Source organism: Equus asinus, chromosome 7 (genome assembly GCF_041296235.1).
Source record: "Equus asinus isolate D_3611 breed Donkey chromosome 7, EquAss-T2T_v2, whole genome shotgun sequence".
Classification (NCBI taxonomy): domain Eukaryota; kingdom Metazoa; phylum Chordata; class Mammalia; order Perissodactyla; family Equidae; genus Equus; species Equus asinus.
Genome location: NC_091796.1, coordinates 48,006,996 through 48,033,923, shown reverse-complemented (window position 1 = coordinate 48,033,923; position 26,928 = coordinate 48,006,996). Strand labels below are relative to the sequence as shown.

Sequence of the window (26,928 nt, the reverse complement as noted above, 5' to 3'; positions counted from 1 at the left end):
TTTGATGTTTAATTTTAAAGACTTGAAGGTAAGATGTGAAACCATAAAACTCCTAGAAGAAAATATAGGCAGTACACTCTTCGACATCAGTCTTAGAAGGATCTTTTTGAATACTGTGTCTACTTGGACAAGGGAAACAAAAGAAAAAATAAACAAATGGGACTTAATCAGACTAAAGAGCTTCCCCAAGGCCAAGGAAACCAGGAACAAAATGAAAAGACAACCCACCACTGGGAGAAAATATTTGCAAATCATATATCCAACAAGCAATTAATCTCCAAAATATATAAAGAACTCACACAACTCAACAACAAAAAAACAAAGAACCTAGTCAAAAAATGGGCAGAGGATATGAACAGACATTTTCCCAAAGAAGATACACAGATGACCAGTAGGCACATGAAAAGATGTACAACATTATTAATCATTAGGGAAATGCAAATCAAAACTACAATGAGATATCCCCTTAAACCTGTTAGAATGGCTAGTTGGAGAAGATGTGGAGAAAAGGGGTTCCCACCATACACTGCTGGTGGGAATGCAAACTGGTGCAGACACTATGGAAAACAGGATGGAAATCTCTTAAAAAATTAAAAATAGAAATACCATATAACCCAGCTATCCCACTACTGGGCTGTTTATCCAAGGAACTTGAAATCAGCAATTGAAAGAGACCCACGCACCCCTATGTTCATTCTAGCATTATTCACAATAGCTAAGAAGTGGAAGTAACCTAAGCACCCATCGACTGACAAATGAATAAAGATGGGGTATATATAGAGAATGGAATACTACTCAGCCATGAAAAAGACAAAATCATCCCATTTGCAACAATATGGATGAACCTTGAGGGTATTATGTGAAGGAAAATAAGCCAGACAGAGAAAGACAAACACCACATGATTTCATTCATATGTGGAAGATAAACAAACACATGGACAAAGAAAACAGATTTGTAGTTACCAGAGGGGAAGGGGGTTCAGGGGTGGGCATAAGGGATAAAGGGGCACATATATGTGGTGACTGACAAATAATAAAGTACAACTGAAATTTCACAATGTTATAAACTATTATGACCTTAATTTAAAAAAATGTGAAACGGCTATATACTGTATGAATCCAAGTATATGACATTCTGGAAAAGGCAAAACTACGGAGAAAGTAAAAAGATCAGGGGTTGAGGTGGGGAGAGGGATGAATAGGTGGAACAAAGAGTATTTTTAGGGTAGTGAAAATACTCTATATGATACTATAATGATAGACACACATCATCATGTATTCCTCTAAACCCAAAGAACATACAACCACAAGCGTGAACCCTAAGGTAATCTATGGACTTTGGGTGGTTATGATGTGTTGATGCAGGTTCATCAGCTATAATGAGCGGACCACTCTGGTGGTGCATGTTGATAATGGGGGAGGCTATGCATGTGTGGAGACAGGACATATATGGGAAATCTCTGTATCTTCTCTCAGTTTTGCTGTGAACCTGAAAATGCTCTAAAAAATCTGTCTTTAAAATAAAAACACTTTAGAGGACTGGCCCCATGGCCGAGTGGTTAAGTTCGTGCGCTCCACTTTGGCCGCTCAGAGTTTCAATGGTTCAGATCCTGGGCGCGGACATGGCACCGCTCATCTGGCCATGCTGAGGCAGTGCCCCACATGCCACAAGTAGAAGGACCCACAACTAAAATATACAACTATGTACTGGGGGGATTTGGGGAGAAAAAGCAGAAAAAAATATTGGCAAAAGTTGTTAGCTCAGCTGCCAATCTTTAAAAAAAAAAAGTAAAATAAAAAGACTTTAAATAAATGGGCAAAGGACTTCAATAGACATTTCTCAAAAGAAGAATGACCAAAAAGCACATGAATAGATGCTCAACATCACTAATCATTATGGAAATGCAAATCAAAACCAAATGAGATACTATTTCACAACCATTAGGATGCCTAAAACTAAGAAGACTGACAATAACAAGCGTTGGTGAGGATGCGGAGAAATTAGAACCTTCATACAATGCTAACAGGAATGTAAAATGGTGCAGCTGCTTTAGAAAACAGCAGCAGCTGTTTTCTATTTGGCAGCTCTGCAAAATACTAAACACAGATATACCACACGATGCAGTAATTCCACTCCTGGTATCTATCTAAGAGAAATGAAAACATATGTCCACAACAAAATCCTGCACATGAGTGTTCAGAGCAGCATTATTCATTATTCATAATATCTGAAAAGTGAGAACAACCCAAATGTCCATCAACTGATGAATGGATAAATAAAACGTGGTATGTCCCTACAATGGAATATTATACGGCAAATAAAAAAGAATGAGGTACTGATATATGCTATGAATGAATGAACTTTGAAAATATTATGCTAAGTAAAAGAAGCCAGTCACAGAAGACCATGCATTGTATGCTTCCATTTATATGAAATGTCTAGAATAGGCAAATCCATAGAGACAGACAGGAGATTAGTGATTGCTTGGGTCTGAGGAGAAGGGGTAATAGGGAGTGATGGCTTATGAATACAAGATTTCTTTTTGGGGTGATGAAAATGTTCTAAAATTGATTGTGTTGACGGTTGCACATATCTGTCAACATATTCGAACCACCGCATTGTACTTTAGATGAGGAATTGCATAGTATATGAAATAGGTCTCAATAAAATTATTTTACAAAAGGTAGTAGAGATAGTCTGGCACCATATGGCACATTCAAGTTAAGGAATGTTATTTCTCACCTATTTAATACCTCATCTAACTGTTTTATACCATTTTTGCAACTGCACAGAGTTGTTTTTTTTTTAGGAAGATCAGCCCTGAGCTAACATCTGCTGCAAATCCTCCTCTTTTTGCTGAGGAAGACTGGCCCTGAGCTAACATCCATGCCCATCTTCCTCTACTTTATATGTGGGACGCCTACCACAGCATGGCTTGTCAAGCGGTGCCATGCCTGCACCCTGGATCCGAACCAATGAACCCTGGGCCCCTGAAGTGGAACATGCACACTTAACCACTGAGCAACTGGGCCGGCCCCTGCACAGAGTTTTAATAATTAATTGTCTTGATAACAGCTTTAGGAAGGCAATAAAAGCTAATATGGAACCTGATTGACATAAATCCCCAAAGGGCCAGACTATAGAGAATGGACAGAGGGAATGGTATACACAAAGGTACGGAGAGATACATTTGCTAAGGAAAGAGGATATAGGGTGGGGGGAAAATAGGGCGGTGTAGAATGTGAAGTAAGAGTTGTTAGGCAATCTCAGCGAGTTCAGGTTGTCCTAAAAGCGAAGGGACAGCACTGCAAGTCCTCAAGGGAATGATATCAGATTGCAAGTCAGAAAGATCATCTGACCACTGTATGAGGAAGACCCAGAGCAAAAGTTCTCAGTGTGATCCCCAGACCTGCAGAAGCAGCATCACCCATGACACTGGCAGAATTCCACGTTCTCAGGCCCCAGCTCAGACCCACTGCCGTCTCCCCACACTCTTATTATTCACTTAACGTGCTTAAGCTCTTAACATTGTACCAGGCCCTCCACACGTGAGAAAAATTACACAGACAATGACTACTGAAGGGATATGAGAAAGAAAGTGCTGACAAAATCAGAGCTGAGATTAGGATACTGACCAGGGCATCCCTGTATAGGATGGAATGAAGAGATTGGAAAAAATGAGAAAAGTAACTGGGAGACAGAGCAGTCTAGGAGAAAAGCAATGAGTATGTTCTCAAGCAGAGACAGTAACAAGGAGTATTTAAAGTGAAAAGTATTTCAATGACCAACTCAAATATTGCATAAGGAGCAGGTGTGAAGGAAGAGGCGTCCCATTTTTAGAAACATGAAATTTCAGATAGCTGAGGGGCAAGTAAGGATACCCACCATGCAACTAAACAGAAGACCTGGATGCCTGGAGAAGAGGATGAGGTCAAAACACAAATTTCCAAATAATCTCCCAGGAAAAATAGTGAAGCCATAAGAGGTTTGGTAGGGGAAAAAATTCAAGGGAAAAGGGAAGAATGATTAAAAAAAAAAATCAGAGGGACATCTATAATGAATATGGGTAACGGAAAAAAAGAAAGATAAGAACCATAAAAGCAGCCAGAGATGCAAAAAGAGAAATAGACTTATAGTGTCACCTCCTAGAGAAGTGATCGGTTTTCTTAAAGCATAGATATAGAAAAACATGAAAACAGAGCCCTTAAAAATAGTAAGGGTTTACTGATGGCATTTAGAAAAACAGTTCAGTTAATGGGTAGAGCCAGGACCTAGACTACAAAGGGTCAAAATTATCAGGTGCTAAAGAGGTTGAAAAAGGGAGTGTAGACACGTTAATATTTTTTAAAAATCAGAGCCAAAACATGCATCTTGCTCAGAGAAAGTGCCCTTGCCTACTCTCTCTCAAGTAGCATTTGCCCACCCCCTAATTCTCATCCCTTTGCCCAGTTTTATTTACTTTCATAACACTTGCAACTTCCTGTCCTTATTGTCTGTTCACCTTCTATGAAGGGAGGGCTTTGTTTTCTTCACTCTTATATCCTCTCACCCAGAACAGCAGCTATTTATTTTTTCAAATTTATTCTTGAATTAAGATATTTTGCTTAAAATACTCCTGGCCAAGACAGCACTTTGACCAATTTGTCAAATAATTAACTACTAAGAAGTAAGAGGAGTAAAGTACTAACTTTGAGTATCATACTTTTTTTTTCATTTTTTAAAATGGATGCCACATAGTATGTTAGGACTAGTAGCACAGCACAAAGGTTAGAGCGAAGACAAAGTTAACACAAGCCGTGACTCATGCCCCTAAGCTGCCCTCACTCCACTCTCTACTCAGCACATTGTCAGCCATTCCCTTACTGCAGCTTCACTTCAGTGTCATCACACAGTTCATCCCACATGAAATACTTAGAGAAAAATCCCCAGCCCCAGATTGATTTTTTAAATAACAGCTTTATTAAGACATAATTCACATACCATAAATTTCACCCTTTTAAAGTATACAATTCTGTGGCTTTTAGTATATTCACAGAGTTGTGCGACAATCATCACTATCTACATTTAGAACATTTTCATCACCTCAAAAAGAAATCCCATACCCATTAACAAACACTCCCCAAGCCCCTGTGCCCTACACTCCTAGCAACCATGATTCCGCTTTCCGACTTTATGGGTTTGCCTATTCTGGACATTTCTATAATGGGAATCATCCAATATGTGGCCTTCTGTGTATGACTTCTTTCACTTAGCGTGCTTTCAAAGTTCTTTCATTCTTAGCACATATCAGTACTTTATTCTTTTGCATTAATATTCCATTGTATGGATATAGCATATTTTGTTTACTCATTCATTAGTTGATGAACATTTGGGTGTATCCACTTTTTGGGTATTATAAATAATGCTGCTATGACCATTCCCATGTTGATTTAAAAAAAATTTTTTTTAGAACATTATCTACTTTTATAAGAGATTCCATGTGAAAATTTTACTTCTTTAAAAATTTTTTTTTATTGAGGTCACATTGGTTTACATAACATCCTGTAAATTTCAAGTGTACATTAGTATATTTCGGTTTCTGTATGGACTGTATCCTGTTCGCCACTACAAAAATGTTACTTCTCATAAAGCAATCTCTTAATGCAGGCTTCAGGTTTCATCAAAGTTAGAAAGGAGAAAATGTCTACAAATTATGCTTATTGAACTCAGAGAATAAGGAGAGATTCAAGAAAATTATTTAAATAATGAGTTGTAATTTTACAATTCTAAGGAAAATATCAGAATTTTGGGCTTTCACTATGTTGATATATTATTATTAGAGAGGGCAGGGAAATGTAGCAAAACATTAAAAAATATGGCTATCAAAAATGGTTACATTTTTTAAAAAACTGGTGATTTAAAAGGGTAAGGTTTATAAGAGGGGGATAATAAGCATTTGACTTGTTAAAGAACCTATTCCTGAACCAAAACACCTGTGACCACTATAAAATGTCTTCAAAGCTTCACTCTTATATTTAGCATCGAGTACATACTTTCTGTGATAAGAAAACCACCCCTTAGATTGGAGCAACTGCAGTCCTAGAGCAATCACAGAGGAGTTATCTAAGAATACAGCTTTCTCTCCGAAAGCTCAGGCTTCACAGCCATAGGTGATTCAGGTGTAGAGGCAGTAAACTAAGGTGCTAAATCTGTGATCGTCATCATTTGCTGTGAATTGAAATTAAAACCTATATTCACTCACTATTCCCAGCCACTAGCCAGCTATATAACCTCACTCTAGATGCCTAAACATCAGATCACTCCCAAAGATAAACCAGTGGTCCACACCGACACCACCCTGGTAGACCTGTTCCACAAACGATAGGTGTTTGCTGAATAGACACTTGCCCTCCTACCCACCTCAATTCCATATATCCTTTTATTCCATTTAGGAAAAAAACCCCAAAAGCCTAATGTAGTATTCTTCCCTTTAAATACATTTAGGTTCTTCTCAAAAGAACTTACCCTCTTTAGCTCTCTTTGCTCAATGGGTAAAATTAGATGCATGTTGACCATCTCTATGATTCATGTAATGACTTCTGCCTGCCCTGCCCATTTCATATCCTTCCAATTCTGTAAGTTAAAAAAGGAAACTGGCAGTGATAAGTTTTAAGGGCTGCCCCCAACAAATAAAATAATGGAAAAGTCCCTAGATTTTAGACTTTCAGCTTATTTGAATCCATTTAATTAGGAAAAAAACTATTAAGATTGTAGCTTTTCACCTTAACTTTAGAAGCACAGTATTAGTTATCCCAAACTGTGATTAAGCTGACCTTACATTTAGTATAAGCTAGAAGAGGTGAGTATTTGTATGAATGGAAAAAGCCAAGGTCTCATTGATCTGTGTCAGTTCATTTGTAGTGATTGATATACAATTAGCTGTTTCAGACAATACACAGATTCCCCTTCCCACTAGTCTAGGTCCTAAAGAGACCTTATTTTCACTCTCCTAAGTCTTTTAAGAGTGCTAAGTATAGATTATGTTATCACCAGGACACAATGCTACTGCCCCAAAGTAAAAGAAGTCATCTCTGGTCAATCCACACCACCAACAGATATGTATTAAAAAAAGAAAATCTTTGTCTTTTCTAAAAGAGTCTTGCCCAATGGTTTTCCCATTGCTGCATGGTTGGTGGGGTCTCCCTTCCCAGCTGGAGAGGATGAGGGACTCAGGCCAGAGAAGGGGCACACATGTTCCTCCCCACATGCTAGGAGCTAGATTCTGGAGAGCACACGTGTCATCTACCCAGCCATGCTGCAGCTGCATTGCCCAATCTTCTGCGTGTGCCAAATTTGAAAATGCCTACAAATGCAAAAGTAGGCATTTTCAAATATACGAATTCTCAAAAAATTGATTTCCTAGGCAGCCTTTCTCAAAATGCTCTGCAAGGTTGTGCTCCACCAAATGATAGAGAAATCAAGAAGAAGGAAGACATGGGATACAGGACACAGAAAATCCGGTGTAAGAAAGTGGTGAAGAGACTTCCCAGAGTGACTGAGAAGTGAAGCTCCCGAATGACAGCCATGTGCAAAGCTGTAGAGGTCAACCAGGCCAGGCTAGAGCAAGAGGACACAGGGACTAAGGAGGGCTGTCCTCAAGAAGTGACCACTTCATGAAGTCCGTGACTATATCTAAAGACAGTATGAGAAAAATCACGCAACCCTGTGTGGCTCAAGCTAGCAGCATCATAATAATGAAAATTCAATATTTATTGAGCCAAAATCTAGTCACAGATTAAGAGAATGAGAAAGGTAAAGTGGTTTTGCAGAGATTAAGGCAGGGAGAAACAGGAAAGAGACTCGAACGCTTATCTTTCAGAAGTAAGCCAACAGAAAATCTAAAATTGAAAAAAATCAAGCAACAGTGACATAAGTATGTTATGTAGAAACGTGGATGTAAAACAACTAAAGTAACAGCTAAAATTATTTAAATGGTTGCCTCTGAGAAAGTGTGAATCAGGGTGGGCAGGCATGGGCAAAGGGCATCAGTTTTCCATTGTAAATCTCAGAATATTATTTGACGTCTAAAATGAAATACTCACAGGCACATACACAGATTTTTTTTTTAAAGAGACAACTCACAAAGAAGAAAAGTCTTAAAGATTCCTAAGACATTGATAAATATTAACTGATATGTGTAAGGCACAGACACATGATCAACTAGACACTTAAGAACTAGCAATGCCTCTGAAGTTACCACAATAAAAGCCCATTTCATAAGTTAATCGTGACCTCCAGATTCCACCTAGGATTTAGAAAGCTGGAAAGAGCCTCACTCCCGCTCTAATAATGAGAAAACACATAACCTACAAAACTATAACTTTTCTTGAACCCATGAGAGAACTGAGATGGCAGGGCAACCAACTAGTCTGAAATCTAAGGAAACTGCTCTAGAGTAAGCACTGGCTCTCCTGTGGTGCGTATGGGAGGAGGATGGGGCCTGCCAAACAAGCAGATAAAAGAATCCAGCTAAAATTTTTAATGAATTGCTACAGGCTGAAAGTAGGCTAGTGTGAGGATACAGAACCTCTGAGAGTCACAGACACGAGGAAAGTTCACACCCACCTGCAGGTTCTTCTCCATGGACCCCTACCTGGTTGTAACAAAAAAGACTGGAGTTAGGGCAGGTGACCAGAGAAAGCCTTCCTCAGTGGCGCAGGCCTGGAGGAGGGGAGCTGCCACTGCTGCAGAAAAGGCATGAAGCCCCACCGGAGCCTTTCCGCCCTAAGGAATAACCCTGCTGCGGGAAGAACTGCAAACCCGCCATCCACAGGGCAGAGTGAAGATCCTTTCACTAAAGAGAGGGACTGGAAACGATTGGGGCCCACATCATTAAAGCTCTCCTATTACAGGAGGAGCAGGATCACTGAGAAAGAACCATCTCAGGGACCCCTGTCCCTTAGGCAGGGATGCAAGCCTGTCGAAGATGGAGGCTGGACCAGGACAATAGAGGACTTCCCCATCCCCTATTCTCACCCCAAGACTAGCAAGTACTGAGAATAAGCAACAGCAGTCTATTAACATGGGAGAAGCAAAAGCACAGAGAGAAACTCTCTCTGAGGCACAAGGCACACAAGGAAGGCCTAAAGCTGAGGGTGAAGCTGGAACAATCAGAAAAACCCTCCAGCAAATCAGCTTGCACCTTATGCAGAGGCAATACTGAACTCGGAAATGGAAGGAATTTGAAGCCCGGGGTGCACTGAAGGTAACCATAGCAACAACAGAACCCAAGCTCAGCTCTACTCCAGCCTAGATTGATTGAACCTCCTACACTAAGAGGTATGGCCATTCCCAGGCCCCAATACTATTTACCTCTGTCTCTACTGTATTATACATAGTGTTTAACATTCCATACAAAATTATGAGACACACAAAAAACAAGAAAAAACAATCCACTGTCGACAAAGTGATCAACAGAATGACACAGAAATGACCAAGATGTTGAAATGATCAGATAAAGAATTTAAAATAGCTATGATTATTATGTTACAAGGTCTAGTGGAAAAAGTGGACAACATACATGATGACCTGGAGAATTTCAGCTGAGAAATGGAAATTATAAGAAAGAGTCAAAGGAAAATGCTAGAAATAAAAATAACAGTAACAGAGACAAAGAACGCCTCAATGGTCTCATCAGTAGACATCAGAGCACTGCTGAGGAAAGAATCAGTAAACTTGAACATAGGTCAACAGAAATTAGCCCAACACTAAGACAAAAAAGGAAGGGGGAGGAAGAGAGGGAGGGGGAGGAGAGAAGAAGAGGACTAGGAGGAGGGAAGGGAGAGGGGGAAGGAGAGGAAGAGGGGAGGGGAGGAGGAGGGGAGGGAGGAGAGTGGGAGGGGGAGGAAGGGAAGACAGGAGGAGGGGTGAGGGAGGAGAAAGAGAAAAGAGGGAGAGAAGAAGAAGAAACAGAACTGAGTACCCTACGGCTGTAGGACAATATCAGTCTAATAAATATGTAATAAATCATTGAATTTATATGAGGTAGTAGTTTCTCAATTTAGCAAAAAAGAGTAAAAGGGGGAAAAAAGATAATGAAAGCAGAATCTGCTACCATTTGCCCATGTAATTTGCCTTTAGGAATGCCATGTTCTGCTAACCATTTCCATAACTCTCTGCAGGTCAGTACTCCTGACCTTGCCCCTCTGGCCCCACTGCTCATTACCATAATTGCATCCACCTGGCTTCTGATATTTAAGCGCTACCTCTGGGCCTCTACTGTTTTGAGGTCCTATGACACACCATCCCACCCCCATTGCTATCAGTGAAGCAGGTCTGCAATGGCATTTCCTAATGGCAGCCCTAGACCTCAGAGGACAATCATTAATAAGTTTCTTGGTCATGCTGGTGACTTTTTCACCAGAAATTTCTTCCTGCTTTGGTAAATGATGTATCCTCCAGGCCCTTCTGTGGCACAAACTTATCTGGCGTGATCTTACATACTGTATCAAATCTAGCGGGACTGCTTATTTAAAACTTTCTTCTACTGTCTGCAATGGTATTTCTGGCACTTGGACATCTATAATGGGGGACATTGTTTTGTCCATGATGCTGAGAACTATCCAAGCACAACTCAAGTTGTACCATCAAAAGAAATCCATGACAAATGGTCAGAAACTGAAGACAGTCACTCCAATAAAAGTCCTGATACCTTGGCCAGTTTCTGGACCTGAGTCAATTTTGGACTTAAAAGTATTTATTGAAGGAGAGGCCAGATCCTGGAAGGAGAGATTCTGTGACACCAAAGCAAACATACACAGTCATGAATCTCCCAGACCATTCTCAAAGGGACCAATGACCATTTTACTCAAGTAACTGTACACTGGGGAAAGGGGATTACTCAAACATTTCACGAATTGTTAGGTATAAGGTCTGAGTTGACACTGATGCTAAGAGACCCAAAGTGTCATCTGGCCCCTCTGTTAGAAAGAGGGCATGCATGGGAGCGAGATAATAAATGAAATCTTGGCTCAGATCTGGCTCATAGCGTGTGCACTAGGTCCACACACACATCCAGTGGTCATTCCCCCAGTCCCTGAATGTATAACTGGAATAGACATGCTTAGTTGTTGGCAAACTCTCATTCTGCTTCCTTGGTCTGTATGTAAGTGCCAAACGAAAGACTCAAAACTGCCCTTCCCCATCCCCTGGTGAAGATAAATCAAAACCAATGTGGGGAGGAATAGCAGAAATTAGTGACGCACTTAAAAACCTGAGAATGCAGGAGTGATGGTTTCTCTTGTATTTCCTTTTAATTCACCAGTCCTGCCATTGCAAAATCCATATGGAATGTGGAGGATGACAGTGGACTTCCACAAACTCAACCAAATAGTAGCCCCAATTATAGCCTATCTATCAAATGTGGTCTCTTAAGGCAGGTTAATACTCCCTGAGTACATGGTATGCAGCAGCTGATCTGGCAAATATATTATTTTCTACCCTTATCAGGAAAAAAAAGATTGAAAACAGTCAGCATTCCCATGGACAACAGTATACATTTATAGTTTTGCCTCAGAGCCATTTGGGCATCCAGCAGAACATCACAGTGGTCCACTTTATCAATGACATCATGTTAATAGAACCAGATGAGCAAGAAGAGGCTAGAATGCAGAAAGCCTTGGTAAGACATATATGCTCCAGAGAGCGGGAGATAAATCTTGTAAAGAATTTAGGAGCTATGCCATGTCACTACATTTTTAGGGGTTCAGTGGTCTCTGTAATGCTAGGACATTGCCTCCAAAGTAAAGAACAAATTATTTCACCTTGCATGTCCCCAAACAGAAGGAAACACAATACCTGGCTGGCTTCCTCAGGTTCTGGGGCAGCATATTCCACACCTAAGGATAATGCTCTGATCCATATGTCAGGAGATGAAAAAGCCTGCCTGAACACTGGGCCCCTGTGTCAATGGACCAGCAGGCAAGAAGAGTCACTAGCTTAGCAGAGGTAACTGAACTCGAACATGAGGAGAAAGTATGACTATATACAATGGGGATATGGAGGGATATGTTTGGTGCGCAGATGACACACTTAGGTATCTGTTGGTATTCCGTGTCCAATTTTGACAGTAAATGGACAAGTGTGGCATCCCCAGCCCAAGAAGAGCATGGTAACCAGGGGCTCAGACCTCCAGGGATGAGGGCCTGAGTCATACCACCAGGTAAGCCACAAAGACCAGATGTGCTGGCCAAGGCAAGGGGGACTCTAGAATGGATAGCAGAGGAGGGAGAGGATGAATTAGCTGTGGCCCCACAACCAACTACAGCAACAGAGGCTTTATCTGTTGTATTAATCTTCTTCTAAGTTTCTCCTATGAGTAGAGGCCCACTGGAACCCTGAAGGAGCTACTCCCAGAAATGTATGCAGTGAATCTGAGCAGAATAAAGGGTGGGCTGTGGCCAAAGCTGTGATGCACTGCTCAGATCCCCCCTTGAGGAATGAAGGACTTATTACCCAGATGCTGGGAGTGCCTGGGAAGCAGCCTTTAGCTGTGAGCCACTTCAGGGACCATCTCAGCTGAAGAAAGCCACCTCATGCAAGGTCACAGCCCCTTCCTAGGGCAGCCTGTATCCACTGACTGACCGTCCCAGGGGTCAAGCCCTCTCACCCCAACTTGGGACAGCTTTGAAGGGTCATCTCTTCTGCAAGCTCCCGCAGTCGGCAGAGGCGTCCTTGAGAGTGAATCATGGCTTGACCTCAGCCTCTGCCCACTCCTGCTTCCTTCCCTCCCTTCCACAGGTGAGATGGCACAGCACTGCAGTAAACCTGCTGCACACTAATCTCCATCTCAGTTGGCTTCCTGAGGTTGGGAAGCCCAACCTACAACAAGTAGCAATGTTTGTGCCTATATTTCAGGGTTGTCATTTTCCATCAAATGAAATGCATGTCAAATCATTTAACAGTGCCCGACACATAGCAGGCACTCGATATGTAAGCATGAGAAACGGTATCCTAGGGAACGAGATAGATAAGCTTATGTAAACCTCAGGATTATATGTATCTTCTGTATGTCAGGTGAGATATACACAATTCCTGAGACACAGAACACAGGAAGCATTTGTTTTCAATATATTCTCAGCTCTGCTAGAAAATAGGAAGTTATAAGAAAAGTCAGTACTACAATCCAATTCTTTAATATATTGATTGTATCCCTATTTTAAACTCATTATAAAAGATGTAAAAACTTCAGAATTCTAGCTGCATTTGAAACATAAGGTAAGAACAAATGCTAAATAAAACATCTTAACATTCTGATATATTAATTTTTATTAAAGAACACTAGGGGTCGCTACTGTACCAAGAAAAGCCCAGAGGTCCCTCAAAATTTTGGGAGCTATATTTCATATATTCCAAAGGACAAGAATTTAAAGTGCTTTATAATAAACCAAATCCCTTTTCAACTCATCATTTTATTTATTAAATTACAGAACATCACTATCATAAGATATTTTAGATTATCTTCCAGGTAAAAGATCAGAACAAGATAATTTGATGCCTTTCACGAGCGCAATTAGAATAAAACTTTTCGCAAAATTCATGCTTAAATATTGAGCACATAAATTTTTAATGTTTCCTATGTGACACAACCATTTAGCTTGAGCTAAATTTTATTTTCTAATACAAGAGATAACATATATGCTAATGTTCAAATCAAACTAAGGCCCAATTTAGCATAGTCTCATGTTCAAAGTTCAAGAAAATAGCGGAATCAGTCAAATATGTGAAGAACCAAACACAGACACATTCCAGATTTCACAGACAAAGGCCAGATAAGTTCATAAAAAAGAACAAAAAGATAACCTCGAGAGGGAAAAGTCAAAATAGAGTTGCTAAAATACATTACAGAGAATGTCCAGTTTTCAGTAAAAACTTGTGAGACATGCAAAGAAAGAGGAAAGTATGATCCATAGTCTGAAAAAAGTAGGTAACAGAAACTGACTTTCAGTGGGCCCATATGATGAATTTAGCAGATAAAGACTGCAAAGCCACTATTATAAATATGTTCAAAAAGTTTAATATTCAGAGGAATTAAAATGGTACACTAATATTTGTGTAACACTAAAGAAGGCAGTAAAAGAGGAACAAAGGAACAAAAAACCTGAGACGTAGAAAACAAATACAAAATATAAGTTATAAATCCAAAGTCACTAATAATTAAATTAAATATGAATAGGCTAAACACTTAAAGGCAGAAATTTTCAGACTAGATAAAAACAGTTGAATTATATGCTGTCTACAAGAGACACACATTAGATTCAAAGACACAAAGAAGTTGAAAGTAAAAAGAGGCTAAAAGTTATATAGTGCAACCAGTAACCGTAAGAAAGCCAGATTGGTTATATTAACATAAAGCAAAATAACCTTTATGACAAGAAATATTACTGAAGGCAAAAAAAGACATTTCATAATGGGAAAAAAAGTCAATACATTAGGAAGACATATCCCATATAATATATACCATGCAATCCCATTATAAAGGAATATGCACCTAACGGAGCCCCAAAATTCAGGAAGCAAAAACTGACAAAATTAAAAACACACAATTTAAGATTAATAGTTGGAGACTTCAATATCAGACTCTCAATATTTGATAAAACAAACAAACAAAATCAGTTAAGGATAATAAATTTTGAATAGCTCTATCAACTAACTCAGCCTACTGGACATTTATAGAATACCCAACCCCCAAACAGCCGAATATACATTCCTTTCAAGCACTCAAGGAACATTCTCCAGGATAGATCAAATGCTATACCATAAAATAATGCCTAATAAATTTTAAAAGAATTTACAATATATTCTTCAATAAATAATTCAAAGTAAGTGATCTGATCATAAGGGGAATTAAATTAGAAATAAACAATGGAAAGAAATTTGGGAAATCTCCAAATATTTGTCAAACAACATACTTCTAAATAACCTATGGTTCAAAGAAGAAATCACAAGGAAAATTAGAAAATATCTTAAAATGAATAAAAACAAAAACACAACATGTCAAAATTTATTGTATGTAGCTAAAAGGAAAATTTATAGCTTTAAATGCCTCTATAAAAAAGAAAAAAAGAATCAAGTCAATACTCTAAGGCTTCAATTTAAGAAATTAAAAAAAAAGAAAATATAAAATTAAATAAAAAGAAAGCAGAAGAGAGAAACTATTAAAAAAGATCAGAGCAGAAATCAATGAAATAAACAGAAAAACAGTACAGAAAATCAATGAAACCAAATGTTGGTTCTTGGAAAAGATCAACAAATTGATAAATCTTTAGTCAAACTAACCAAGACAAAAGGAATACATATATTATGAAAAACAGGAATGAAATAGGCACTATCATTACTAATCCTACACACATGAAAAAATTATAGGAAAATATTATTAACAACTTTATGCCAACAAACTAGACAACTCAGGTGAAATGAAAAAATACTTAAAAAGACAAAATAACCAAAACTGACTCAGGAAGGGTTAATCTTCCTCAAAAATAAAAAAAAAGAACCATAAATAAATATATTAATAATAATAATTTTAAAAACCCAATGCCATCTGTGATCCATGGCTTCACTCATGTTACACTCCTCTTTTGAGACTTCTGCCATTAAACCATAGCTATAGCTCCCTCAAATGCCTTCTCTGCTGCCACCTATCTGCCAGCCTCCCAGTGGTTCAACTCTCACCAAATAACTCTGGGCAACCTGGTCTTTCTCCCCACAGCAAATCCTGCCACTGTCCCAGGGGTGTCTCCCACCCCTTCAGTATCCTGGTCTGTTTCTAGGTTTCCCTCATTTCCCACACACTTTGCCTCTGCTCAATGTCAGGTGCCCAGTCCCAGACCCAGAGCTTGAATATCATTATCATCTCTAAACTCACGAACACAGCAAGCGTACTGTCCCACAAACTCTCACTTTCCAGCTTGTTCACAAAGGTCTACTCCTAGACTTGTTCTTCAACTTAATCAGCCCTTCAGTTCTTCAATTACTTTTCAAGTAGGTAAATACCCCCATCTTTACTTCCTTCAATAAATCCACCATGTATTTCTTGATCCCTCTCTTCAGCATTTCTTTGCCAATATCCTCGCTTCACTATCTTTGTCACAGCAGCCTAGGAAAACCCCAAAGCCAGATAAATACACTAGCTCAATTTTTCTATAACCACACCCAAGTTGCTAAACAGCTGTGTCAAAAAAATAACTCAACCCTGCAGATTCATGGCACCATAAAGTCAGGATCTCATACTCCAGGTAGGCCCTCAACACTGCTTGGCAATCCTTTTTATAATGCCCTATTCAGGTGTCTCTCACATATTCCACAACAGATATTTCAAGCTTTCACTATTCTCCTCAAGCCTCTTACCCAAACACCTTTCCCTTAACAAATGACCTCATCTCTAAGCTTTACAATGAAAAGAGAGGCTTTCATAGAATTCCTTGGGCTCCCTGGCACCAAATCTACCACCATAGCTGTATCTACAGGCATTCTTCCATTCTTTCCTCCTGATGCTTAAGACTAATCCCGTTTCCTGTATCCTGGATCCCATCCTTGCCTGCTTCTCAGGCACACCCTGTTCTGCTCAACCTCTCCCTCTTTACTTGCAAATAGAAAGGAGCAAGTAAACACTCCCGTCTCTTCCGTCTAACAGCAAAAGCAACCAAACCCCTCTCTGATCCCATGCTCCCTACCAGATATTGTCCTCCTCACTCTCCCCTCCCACTCCCAGTCTTGACTCACCCTTTCCACCTTGTTCCTTCCCGTCAGCTACCCACTACCTACTGCAGACTAGGCTCATCTCCCACCATGTCATTAAAACTGTCCTCAATTTTTATCAGTAAATGCTCACTGAATCCCAGGGACCCCTTCAGCTGCCACAGCACTGTGTCACTGTACGGCATTGAACAGCATGGCCTGCGTGCCTCCTTGGCTTCCACAACCCTGCACTCTGTGGGGTTTCTCTCACTCCTCTGACACTTCTTCCAAAGATCCTTTGGAAGCTCCACTTTCTCTGATTACAGGTATCTCCAATAATATCTCCTGGCTCTTTCCCACTGCTTTAACTGTTTATGTGCTGTTGACTTCAAAATTCATATTTCCAACTCTACTAGAAACCTCCCTTTGGATGATACAAGAATACCTCATGCTCAAAAAGCACGAAGCTGCACTCATCTGTCTTCTTAGATTTACACACACACAAAAACTACGTAGGTGTTCCTTCTCCCACATTTGTTTTTCATAAGCAATTGCCCCATTATTTACCTCCTTTCTCATGTCACAAATAAGCTCTGCCCTTGCCCACTTTCTCCTTTTCACCTCCACACTCAATTAGTCCTATTACTTCTACTTCCCAAGTGTTAATTATATCTACTTATTGCCATTCCCATTGCTTCTATACCCACCCAACCCGTAATGGTCTCCTCCAAGTTACTATAACAGCTTCTGAACTGGTCTCTTCATATCTAGTGTTTCCAAATGGGATTCTAGATCAAGAAATCAAAATTTCTGAAGAGTGACGTCAGCATCATGGCAGAGTGAACTTGCCTGGGACTCTCTCCCCTCCAACACACAACAAAAAGGGGCATCCATACTCCAACAGAAGACATCCTATCAACACAAAAACCTTGGAGAGACATGCAGCCACATGATGGAGGGTGGAAGGGCTGGAGCCCCCCTTGGAAAAGCTGGAACGGGGTAAGAGAGAACTTTGCTCCCTCCCTAAAGACTGCAATCACTGCCCAGGCAGATCCATGAGAGAAGAAGTGGGGGAAGGTGGTGTGTCCACGGGATCACCCAGGACTCACTAGGGCCCTAGAAGCCTAGAGGGAAGCCATCTAACGGAGCGAAAGCTCACGCATGGGGTGACCTCATCAAGCCAAGACCCCAGGAGACCAAATAGGAGAGCTGATGGAGAAAGCTCAGACTGTATGCAGGAGAAAGCCACTCGTTCCCTGATGCACACCGCACCATCTCAGCTGAAGGCAGAGGGCTCAGAATACACAGCTCTCTCCACCCCCACCCAGTGGCGATAGGCTGTAACTTCAACCGAATAATATAAGAATGAGAAAGACTTTCTAACATCAGACACTACATCAAGTCTCCAGACCAGAGAGAAAACGACAAGCACCCAGAACTCAGTCCTGAGGACACAGAATATGTAAGCTAAATGACAATGAATTCAAAATAGCTATCATCAAAAAAACTCAACGAGGTAAAAGAGAATGTAGAGAAACAATTCAATGAGTTCAGGAGCTACTTCACAAAAGAGATCAAAACTATAAAGAAGAATAATCAGAAATAATGGAGAGAAAAGACACAATGGTAAAGATAAAACAAAATACGGATTTCCTGAATGCTCAAGTGGCATCACAGAGGAGCATATAAGTATAATCGAAGACAGACATGTTGAAATGCTCCAGACTGAGGAGGAGAGAGAACTAAGACTAAAAGGAAAGGAAAAAAGTCTCCAAGAAATACCTGACTCAATGAGGAAATGCAACATAAGAATTATAGGTATTCAAGAAGGTGAAGAGAAGGAGAATGGAGCAGAAAGCATGTTCAAAGAAATAAGAGCAGAGAACTTCCCAAAACTAGGGAAAGGAAGAGAAATATGAGTGGAAGAAGTTTCCAGATCTCCTAGCTTTATCAGTGTAAAAAGACCTACTGCAAGGCATGTAGTAGTAAAATTGGCAAAACTGAATGACAAAGGAAGAATACTCAGGGCAGCAAGGCAGAAGAAAACAATCTACAAAGGAACCCCTATCAGGCTTTCAGTGGATTTCTCTGCAGAAACTTACAAGCTAGGAGAGAATGGAACGACATATTCAAAACTTTAAAACACAAGAATCTTCAGCCAAGAATACTCTATCCAGAAAATTATCCTTCAGATATGAGGGAGAAATTAAATCTTTCCCAGACAAACAAAAGCTAAGGGACTTCATAGCCACGAGACCCCCCCCCCCCTTACAAGAAATCCTCAAGAAGGCCCTCATACCTGAAAAAAGAAAAAAAAGGAGAAAGGGGTCACAAAACACAGAGTAGGGAGACAGATAGATAGAATCAGAATAGGATAGCAAATATTCAACTATAGCATTAGGATAAAGGGAAAGAAAACACCAGAAACAAAGACAATTTTTGTGAATTTAACCACAAACTCACAACACAAATTGGAATAAGATATGAGAAAAACAACTTAGGAGGGAGAAGGAAAGGGACTGAATCGGTTTAGACTGAGGAAAGAAGAAGCCATCAGAAAACGGACTATCTTATACACAAGATTCTGAATACAAACTTCAGGGTGGCCACTAAACAAAACAGTAGAACAGAGACACAAAACATAAATAAGGAAAAAACTAAGAAACACAGTATAAAAAAATACATAATTCAATGGGTAGACCAAAACATACAGGATGAGAAACAAAGGAAATGCAGGAAACCCAGAAAACAAGTGATAAAATGACAGCATTAAGCCCTCATACATCAACAATCACCCTCAATGTAAATGGAGAATAAAAAGACACAGAGTGGCAAGATGGATTAAAGAACAAGACCCAACAATATGCTGCCTCCAGGAAACACATCCAATGACAAACACAGGCTCAGAGTGAAGGGGTGGAAGACAATACTCCAAGTTAATGGCAAACAAAAGAAAGCAGGTGTCAAAATATTTATATCAGACAAAGTAGACTTCAAGATAAGGCAGGTAAAGAGGGGCAGTATATAATGATCAAAGGGACACTCCATCAAGAAGAAATAATGCTTATAAATATCTATGCACCCAACACAGGAGCACCAAAGTTCATAAAGCAACTATTAACAAACCTAAAAAAGATATTATTAATTACACAATAACAGTAGGGGACCTCAACACCCCACTCACATCAACGGACAGATCATTCAGACAGAAAATCAAGAAAGAAACAGTGGAGCTAAACGAAAAGCTAAAACAGTTGGACTTAATAGACATATATAGAACACTCCATCCAAAAACAGCAGAATACACTTTCTTCTCAAGTGCACACAGAACATCCTCAAGGATAGACCATATGTTGGGAAACAAGGCAAGCCTCTATAAATTTTAAAATATTGAAATAATAACAAGCATCTTCTCCGATCATAATGCTATAAAGCTAGAAATCAATTACAAGAAAAAAGCTGAGAAATGGACAAAGATGAGGAGACTAAACAACATGCTATTGAACAAGAAATGTATCATTGAAGACATTAAAGAAGAAATCAAAAAATATCTGGAGACAAATGAAAATGATAACATACTGTACCAACTCATATGGGATGCAACAAAAGCCATATTAAGAGGGAAATTCATGGCAATACAGGTGTACCTTAACAAACAAGAGAAATGCCAAATAAGCATTCTCAAATTACACCTAACTGAATTAGAGAAAGAAGAACAAACAAAGCCCAAAGTCAGCAGAAGGAGAGAAATAACAAAAATCAGAGCAAAAATAAATGCTATTGAAACAAAAAAGGCAGTAGAAAGGATCAATGAAACAAAGAGCTGGTTCTTTGAGAAGATAAATAAAAATGACCAACTCCTAGCCAGACCTACAAAAAAAAAAAAGAAAGAAAGCTCAAACAAACAAAATCAGAAATGAAAGAGGAGAACTAACAACAGATTCCACAGAAACACAACAGATTATAAGAGAATACTATGAAAAACTATATGCCAACAAAATGGATAACCTAGAGGAAACGGATAAATTCTTAGACTCTTAAAACCTCCCAAAGCTAAGTCAAGAAGAAAGAGACAATCTGAATAGACCAATCACAAGGAAAGAGATTGAAACAGCAATCAAAAGCATCCCAAAGAATAAAACCCCAGGACCAGAAGGCTTTCCTGGGTAATTTTACCAAACTTTCAGAGAGGATTTAATACCTGTCCTTCTCAAGCCATTCCAAAAAATTAGGGAAGATGGAACACTCCCTAACACATTCTATGAGGCCAACATCACTCTGATAACAAAGCCTGACAAGGACAGCACAAAAAGGGAGAACTACAGGCCAATATCACTGATGAACATCGATGCAAAAATCCTCAATAAAATTTTGGCAACCCGAATTCAGCAATTCATCAAAAGGATCCTACATTATGATCAAATGGGATTCATACCAGGGACACAGGGATGGTTCAACATCTGCAAATCAATCGATGTGATACACAACATCAACAAATTGAGGAATAAAAACCATATGATCATCTCAATAGACACAAAGAAAGCATTTGACAGGATCCAAAAGCCATTTATAATAAAAACTCTTAACAAAATGGGGATAGAAGGAAATTACTTCAACTTAATAAAGGCCATATATGACAAACCCACAGCCAACATCATACTCAATTGGCAAAAACTGAACGCCATCCCCCTGAGAACAGGAACAAGACAAGGATGCCCACTATCACCACTCTCATTCAACATAGTACTGGAGGTTTTGGCAAGAGCAATTAGGCAAGAGAAAGGAATAAAAGGAATCCAAATAGGGAGTGAAGAAGTGAAACTCTCGCTGTTTGCAGACGACATGATTCTATATATAGAAAACCCCCAAAAATCTATCAGAAAACTAACAGAAATAATTAAAAACTACAGTAAAGTTGCAGGGTACAGAATCAACTTACAAAAATAAGTTGCTTTTCTATACTCCAATAATGAACTTACAGTAAGAGAACTCAAGAATACAATTCCATTAGCAATCACAACTAAAAGAATAAAGTTCCTAGGAATAAATTTAACCAAGGAGGTGAAGGACTTATACAATGAAAACTATAAGACATTTCTGAAAGAAATTGATAATGACATAGAGAGATGGAAGAAGATTCCTTGCTCATGGATTGGAAGAATAAACATAGTTAAAACATCCACACTACCCAAAGCAATCTACAGATTCAATGCAATCCTTATCAGAATCCCAATGACATTCTTCACAGAAACAGAGCAAAGAATCCTGAAATTCATATGGGGCAACCAAAGACCCTGAATTGCTAAGGCAATCCTGAGAAAAAAGAACAAAGCTGGAGGTATCACAACCTTGACTTCAAAACGTACTACAAAGCCATAGTGATCAAAACGGCATGTACTGGTACAAAAACAGACACACAGATCAATGGAACAGAACTGAAAGCCCAGAAATAAAACCACACATCTATGGACAGCTAATCTTTGACAAAGGTGCCAAGAACACACAATGGAGAAAAAGAGAGTCTCTTTAATAAATGGTGGTGGGAAAACGACAGCCACATGCAAAAGAATGAAGGTAGACCACTATCTCATGCCATGCACAAAAATAAACTCAAAATGGACCAAAGACGTGAGGATACATCCTGAAATTATAAAACTCCTGGAAGATAATATTGGTAGTACACTCTTTGACATAGAACTAAAAATGATCTTTTCAAATACCATGTCCTCTCAAACAAGGGAAACAAAAGAAAAAATAAACAAGAGGGAATTCATCAGACTACAGAGCTTCTGCAAGGCAAAAGAAACTGGGATCCAAACAAAGAGACAACCCACCAATTGGGAGAAAATATTTGCAAATCATATATTTGATAAGGCATTAATGTCCATAATATATAAGGAACTCACACAACTGAACAATAGGAAAACAAACAAGCTGATCAAAAAATGGGCAGAGGAGATGAACAGACATTTTTCCAAAGAAGATATACCAATGTCCAATAAACACATGAAAAGATGTTCAAAATCACTAATCATCAGGGGAATACAAATCCAAACTACACTAAGATATGACTTTACGCCTGTTAAAATGGCTAAAATCACTAAGACTAAAAATAACAAATGTTGGAGATGGTGTGGAGAGAAGGGAACTTTCATACCCTGCTGGTGGGAATGCGAAGTGGTGCAGCCACCATGGAAAACAGTATGGAGATTCCTCAAAAAACTGAAAATAGAACTACCATACAACCCAGCTATCCGACTACTGGGTATCTACCCAAGCAATCTGAAATCGACAACCCAAAGTAACATATGCACCCCTATGTTCATTGCAGCACTATTCACAATAGCCAAGACATGGAAGCAACCCAAGCACCCATCCACTGATGATTGGATAAAGAAGATGTGGTATATATATACAATGGAACTCAGCCAGAAAAAAAAGACAAATTCATCCCATTTGCAATAACATGGAAGGACCTAGAGAGAATTATGCTAAGCAAAATAAGCCAGACTGAGAAAGACAAACACCAGATGATTTCACTCATATGTGGAATATAAACAAACACATGGACACAGAAAAGAGTTCTGTGGTTACCAGGGGAAGGGGATGGGGGGGGGTGGGCACAGGGAGTGAAGGGGAGCACTTACGTGGTGACAGACAAGAAATAATGTACAACTGAAATCTCTCATTGATGTGAACTATTATGAACTCAATAAAAAAAAATTTTAAAGAAAAGAAATCAAAATTTCCAAAATCCTAAATTGGTTTTAAAATACTCCAAACATTCTTTATACCCTTTACTACTTATCATGGCTATCCAAAAAATTGTATTCAATCAATAAGAAATATCAAGTTTACAAAGCATTGTACCCTATAGAGAATATTAAAACACTGGGAAACACCAGCAGATATTATGGGTAACATTGAAGTAACTTCACATTCAGACCTTCCAGCAAAGTGACAGGATAGCACTACACAGAATCATGTGTTGACAATTCTTATTTTGCTTCCAAAACTTATTATTTCTTGGAACACCATTCACAGAATTTATATAAAGCATACAATACATATAAACACATTAATATTTTATTTGTAAGAATGTCTCATCGTTAGCAACAGACAGGACCACAAATACATACATATAACCTGACAACAGCTGCAAGTGACACTAACTGATTAGATCCTCCTTTGTTCCCCTAGCCTAGAAATGTTGACCTTAACCTTCGACTGCAAGTCAATGCTTCCTTCTCTTACTTTCGACTTGACATCAGGGGACTCCTTTCAACCAATAACATCTTTGTGTCGATTGTTAGGCTTTAATTCTTACAGAAGAATTATAGTACATATTACCATTTTCTCTGAAAATGAGTACATATTATAGTACATATTACCATTTTCACTTCTGAAGGTTTGAAAAAACAAATAAGATAGACGAGAAAACCAAGAAATGCCAGGCACAGGTGATCCGCACATGGAAACACAACTCACATCGGGTCGCACCCCTCCTCATTCACCTCCATTGGGTGAACCACACATCACCTGATTATGTCATTCCCCTACATAAACCCTTCAAACTGCCCTTAAGACAAAGTCTGACTGACAAGTACAATGAGGGTGAAATTGTGAAAAAGCATTAACATCTGTTTCTCAGTTTTATGTTTCCAAGTAGATGACTTTCTACTAATTAGCCTGAGGTAACTATGGGTGAGGCGGGGAAGGGTGGACAGTAAAGGGTCACTGTGGATTATCAAATCAGGAATGTTTTTGGCATTCAAAATAGAATCCAGGTAAAGATTAAGAACCAGTCTTTGTTGAAGGATGAGGACATTTTTAAGAATTCCTTTAGCATACCAAGAAGCAACTCAGCCTCCACTTTCTAAACAACTCAGATCATAGTTTTTTCCTTGCTGCAAAGATACTACCCCTTCCCCACTGAGAGCGAGGCCATGAGGTTTGTTACTTGAGGACAGGAGGAGAATGTAACAGAGCAGAATAAATATCCATCTGGGACAGAGGATTGTGGGAGAGGAAAATACACGAGATGGGGCATGTGGCTCCTGATCGTAAGCCCAGAGAGTGAGATAATTGAGGGGGCACTGAGAACAGGCCAGTGGTATGTGGGCTGCTACAAAAAGATCCTCTAGCAGCCCACCTATCCTAGCGCCCACCTGCAAGGCAGCCACATCAAAGTAAACTGTGTAGTGCAGGCAGAGGGAAGGCTAAATTTTGTCTAACCAGACCTGCTTTTAGCTCTCGTGTGTGGCTAAATTCCCACATGCCACCCTTGGCCACACCCCAGTGGCTCAGGGTGACACAAAGCCAACAAAAGCCAAGGTAAGTCTCCTGAGACAGCCAAGGAGCACTACCTGTATCATATGACAAACTGAGAGACCTGAGTTTTACTTTCTCCCCAAGTTTGACTTCAGCTACAAATGCTTAAGGAGCACTAGGAAGAGTCACTGAGGAACCAAAGGTGGTAGAAACACACAGCAAGGCTCACCTTTACATTTAAATGTCGCCTGAGGGGAGATGGTGGGAAGAGAGAGGTGAGAGGCTCTGGAAGACCGATCATTTATTAGGAAAGCTACTGAGATTGAGGTACCCAAGACTAGCATTCAGTCCTTCATACTCCCAGGATGAGAAGGTGCTTGTTGAAATATCAGAGCCATTTTAGAAAATAAATTCTATTTCTCTGTACACCTGAGTGTAATACAGGTGCAACCCTGCTACACAAGGCACACTATGGTTTGGGGCTACTTACCCACCTCAGCTTATCCCTTGCCTGCTCTCGCCTGTAGGCCCTCACCATCTAGGCTGACTCTCACCTCAGAAACATGCCGTTTCTTCTGCAGTGAGCCCTTTTCTTCTCTATTTTCACCTGGTTAAGTCCTACACACTCTTCATATATCACCTGAGAATCACTTCTTCCAAGAAGCTGATCCTTCAAGCTCCAGTTGCAAACCTTTCCTATGAGGTCCCATGACACCCTGCACTTCCATATTCTGGTACAGATTGTGAAATGTGGATCAGTCTGATCTAATAACCTACTAGACTAGTCTCAGTGAGGGCCAGGATCCTGAAGGACACCATCTCCAAGGTAATTCATGTGACTCTGGGCATATAGTATACACTTGGACCTGCTGGTTCAACTATAATGTCTTTGAGAAGAAAAAAATATCGTAGCAAGCATCTTGTGGGCTCAGGGTCACCCTTGTAGCTCATAAGGTTTAGGATCCATGCCAATTTTAAGACTGGTTCTTAATTTCTCTGACTTAGAGGGGTTTAGGAGAGACATTTTACTCATTCTTATGGGGGTTCTTTCTTGCATAAGAGATGGAAATTTATTGCAAGCAAGATTGGAAAGATTAATGCTAAATAAATGATAGAGTAGTGCATACTTGCAAGAAAAAGCTAAAAAATCCATTTGAAGCTTACCTTTACAATGAATGTCAGCAATTACTTCATTCCTTTCCATGGTTTCTAATAGCTGTCTTACTTCTTCATTGTTTCCATTTCTGGCATGATGGAGAAGCCATTGCTCTGTTTCTGTGTTCATTTCTAGATTTAAAAAACAATAATATTGCTATTATCTAAGAACATAATTAGTTTGGGGACATCATCTTCTTATACAAAAAAAGAGAAAAATCATCTTCATTTTGCAGTTAATAAGACAGACACAAGAACTGATTAAATGAATCAGTTGCAGGGCCAGAACTTGACCCTGAGACTCCTTGCTCTTTGTAGTATTATAAAAGAGTGCACTAGACATTTGGGCAAGTTTCTCAATCTCTCAAAGCCTCAGTTTCCTCATGTGCAAAATACAACCAACCTCATGAGCACTTGTAAGACTGGGTTTATAAAAGCATTCTGTAAAATTACTTTGCAAATAGTTATTACAACATTAATAACTAGACAAAGTTAAAATATGGCCATTCATACAGAAATATCGTAAGGCTGAAATGTAAATGAACACATTCAAAACCTGTGCAAAAAACCACTCTGAATAGAAAAACTAAATCATAGATAAGGAACCTGGAGTGACCATATTTAGAATTTTTTCTCTCTCATAATTTCTTATCAAGCCTCAAGCCAAATATAGAGGAATACAACCAAATCTAAAGCATGTATGTCAAAATGTTATGAACAGCAATTCCCAGAAGAAATACAAATTTTTCTTACTAATAATCAAATAAGTGCAAATAAATCAAACA

General features: G+C 39.3%; 1 long non-coding RNA gene across 1 annotated transcript in view; it reads right to left on the bottom strand.

Moving 5' to 3' along the window:
• Positions 1-26,277, bottom strand: part of LOC106822897 (uncharacterized) — a 46,811-nt gene extending 20,534 nt beyond the window's left edge. The window contains exon 1 of the long non-coding RNA XR_011504499.1: positions 26,153-26,277. This is a non-coding gene — a long non-coding RNA (uncharacterized lncRNA). The remainder of the gene's footprint in view (positions 1-26,152) is intronic.
• Between the last annotated feature and the right edge of the window lie 651 nt (positions 26,278-26,928).